The sequence below is a fragment of the Hordeum vulgare genome, chromosome 5H, assembly GCF_904849725.1.
Source record: "Hordeum vulgare subsp. vulgare chromosome 5H, MorexV3_pseudomolecules_assembly, whole genome shotgun sequence".
NCBI classification, from domain to species: domain Eukaryota; kingdom Viridiplantae; phylum Streptophyta; class Magnoliopsida; order Poales; family Poaceae; genus Hordeum; species Hordeum vulgare.
The window spans coordinates 510,878,749-510,882,842 of NC_058522.1; positions in this window are offsets into that span (position 1 = coordinate 510,878,749).

Consider the following 4,094-nt stretch of genomic DNA (forward strand, 5'->3'; position numbering starts at 1 on the left):
CCCCTCCGGTGCAGGGGCTAGCTTTAGAAAGAGCAAAGGAGTTGGCGGCTGCATGTGGTGTCTTGGTTGAAGAATTGCTGTCTTCCCAAGACGACAGGATACCCAAGGCTGTGGTAGCCCGTAAGCCACAGTTTGTCATGGGTGAGCCTTTGGTCAGCAAAGATGATCTCCCAACAAATATGTGTTACTTGCATCAATGGTACTTAAGTGAATCAAAGAATGGGAGAACGATTATCGTGCTGAGTGTCCCACAGGAGTACTACGCCCGCCCCGAACAAATCCCTATCGACTTTGATGAACTCTTCCAGATGTACAATGGCGACGCCCTCGACAAATCGCTTATGAGTTGCTATTGTCTGTAAGTTTTTCAATTCGTTGTCTACATATAACTTGTTTAGTTATTTCAATTCATTGTATATATATAACTTGTACTCTATTATGCAGAATGAAGATTCTGGATTGTAAAAGTAAGAGCATCCTAAATATTGGGTTTATTGACCCAGATAAAATACATATAGCGACGCTAACTAATTATCCCAAGGAGACGCAGGAAAACCTTCTAAGGTTTCTAACAGATCAAAGTTTCTGTGACCACATACTGTTTCCATACAACTTCAGGTGAGGGTCTTTACTCTGTTGTGTCCATTCACTTATAAGTGTAATTGATAAGTTACTGACACACACACATATATATATACACGTGCAGCTTCCATTGGATTCTGTTGGACATTCAAATTGATAAGGGAAGAGTTGATGCCTTCGACCCATTATCGAGACCCTTGGAACAGTTCCAAAGCCTGCAGGACTTGCTCCAAGGGTAATTTCAATCATTCTTGCGCTCTATCGGTCTATTTCGATGATTTTATGATATATCAATTAGTGAAAAACTTAGCAAATCATTATCCTTGTTGGGCAGGGTTTGGAAGCGGTTCAAGTGCGTGACTCCCGGAACTTTCCTGAGAAGCTGACCTTTAGAGCGGCTCAGGTAAGTAGTAGTATGATATACTTCTATTGTCAATACATTTATGATGCTAGATTATTATTTTGATTATATATATTCTATTCTCGTAAAGTGCGACCAGCAGCCACGGGGAACGCATCTATGCGGATACTATGTTTGCGAGACCATTCGCACGTTTACCTCTGAGCACAAGGATCACAGATTCGACGTAAGCAATGAACATTCACACCTCTATTTTTACCCGTCATTCTTTGTTATCATGATTGATATTCATATTAATCTCCTCTTCTTATATAGTACACGGCCCTGAGGACGAATGTCCTACCAGAGCAACGCGCGATTGCTGTTGCAGAGGAGCTTGCGACCTTTCTGAGGACGGAAGTTATAGATGACAAAGGGCGATTTAGTGTAGCTAGGGGCCATTACTGATGTTCGTCCATGTAATCGAATAGACGGGCTCTAGTCCCGATAATTCAGATCTCCATATAATTGTATATATATGCTCGCTTGTAAGATAAGTTAATCTTATATATATATATGCATAATTATTTCTATTTAAATTATATGAAAACTAATTCCCGAACACCAAACGAGGCATCACGTTAATCTCCCGAACACCTAAACCCTAAAACCCTAAAACCCAAAAATAATTTCATTCAAAAAAAACCCAAAAATAAGCAAAATCTGAAACTCTTTAGTCCCGGCCCGTGTAACGAACCGGGACTAAACGTCCTGCCCCTGGGGCGCTACGAGGCGCCCACGGGGAGCACCTTTAGTCTCGGCTTGTAACAGGGCCGGGACTAAAGGTTAGGCCTTTAGTCCCGCCCCTTTAGTCCCGGTTGGTGAACCGGGACTAAAGCCCCTTACGGGCCGGGGCTAAAGGCCCCGTCCCCACTAGTGAATAGCACCCGGCTTATAGACCATTTGTCCCAGGCGCTGGGGGTTGTAAGCCGTGTGTCCCAGACACTAGCACCCGGCTTATATATAACCCGTGTGACCAGATTCGGCCCTCGGTTTATATATAAACCGTGCGTCACTGGCCCTCGGTTTATATATAACCCGTGCGCCCGGTCTCGACCCTCGACTTATATATAAACCGTATGACTGCAGGGCCTCGCTTATATATAAACCGTGTGACTGTAGGCCCTCGGCTTATATATAAATTGTGTGACAGTAGGCCCTCGGCTTATATGAACCGTCACGGGGCTTGCCGTTAGAACCACGTTGCCGTTATAATTATTGCTCTCGGCTTACACCGGATAAGCCGGTCCTTAGTAGGCGTGTGTTATAAGCCGGGGAAAACGCACTACAAGAAATAAGGTCAGTTATGACTCCCTATATTGGTCATTGATTCATCACTGTTGTCGTTTATTGACCTTTTTTTGACCAAATTTACAACGTCAACAGTTGGCCGTCAAGAATGAACAAACATGACCTTTCTAAAATTTTGGTCGTAGGTCTCTATCGACCAAAATTTTGGTTTGGTCATTACCCATTTGTGTGAGCCACGTAGGATCTGACGTGGCCAAGCTGACGTGGCATTGCTAGTGACCAAATGGAATCATCATAAATTTTATATTCTGGCCCAATACCTATTTTACTATTGAAAATGTCTGATTTGTTTGGGTTGAAGCATTTTTTTGTTAGAAGCACGCATATCTCACGATAGGACCATTAAAAATAAGTACAACAGAATAAAAGATTGCAAATAAAATGTATATTTTATTTCAATAGCATATCACATAAATACAATACATCATCCACCGACTCCACACATTAATGTTCAACGCCTAACAAGGGCACATCAATTATGGAAGACATCAATGACCAATTCCTAAATAAGCTCTTCTTGGTATCTGCACTGCCAAATTGTTTGACCTTTTCTTGCGGATCAATCAGATGGTCCTCCAAAGCTTCAGCACTTTGATTGCCATTTTCACTGGCTTTATGTTTGTGTAATGTTTCCTGAAATAGTTTCGAGATATATTACAACAAACAGCAAAAAAAATTAACATTAACTACAAACAACATCGTCTTTTCTACAGTTTCATGTCAGATTCAATGTACATTTTACTCCAGCCACTAGTTCCTACAAGAAAAGAACATAAAATAGTCGCTGGCTTGGTTCTAAGATTTCCAAGATAAGTATGTGAAGAAGGTACAACAAGACATATTTATAAATATAGACCATTTCTGTTCAGGCTGAAAATATAAGGCTTCTTACAGGCCTCATGAAGTGGCGGAAACATAACATAAGCAAGGAAGCTAAAACCATTGAAATATCACATACCGGCATCCATATGTAGCTTATAAGAACAACGGCAGCAAAGGCTGATGTGCATAAGCATGGTAAGAAATACGGGAACCTGACAAGTTTCATCAAAACAACGACAGCAAGTTGCATCACATACCATCATTGGACTGCTTGGAGGTCGCACCCAGGGCTGGTCCTAACTTATATAGATGCATAATACAAATATTTCATTTGACTTAACTACAGCAGCAACCTGGGCCGGTCCTGAATTTGTTGGAGTAATGTAGAAGAAATTATCCAAGCATCTTGGATCTGGCTATGCTCCTCTCCCGCTCTCCGTCCTTGTCGCCTTGATTCCTTATCTCCACGCTATGCTTATCTCCCCCCAAGCAAGCAGCAACCTGCACACAAGATAGAAGACAAATCCAAAATGAACAAAACGTACACAAATTAATATCAAAGGAAAAAAATAATGTGAATATTACATGCAATCTTTCAGCCTTGAACTGGTTGTTGCCTGACCCGGCTACCTTCTTTTTTTAAGTTATTTTTTTGTTCACAGAAACAGGACTTAAAGCAAACTAGAATAAAAAAGAAATTTCTATTTATTGTTTATTTTTGCTAAGTGATTTAGTGTTATTTATTGTTTATCCTAAGATCATGCTGCCACCCAACCATTTTGTTCTAAAAAGGTAAATGGGAGTGGATAAAAAGATAATAGAGATAGGTCAAAGTTATGGTAAAGGAGTAGCCTCCGAAAGTTAGAAGACAAAAAGGATGTTATAAAGGAACACGTAACAGCGACATCTTGTGAGTATTCAATCATGCCATAGAGGAAAAATATAATATTAGCAGGACACTTACGCGACAAAGATAATG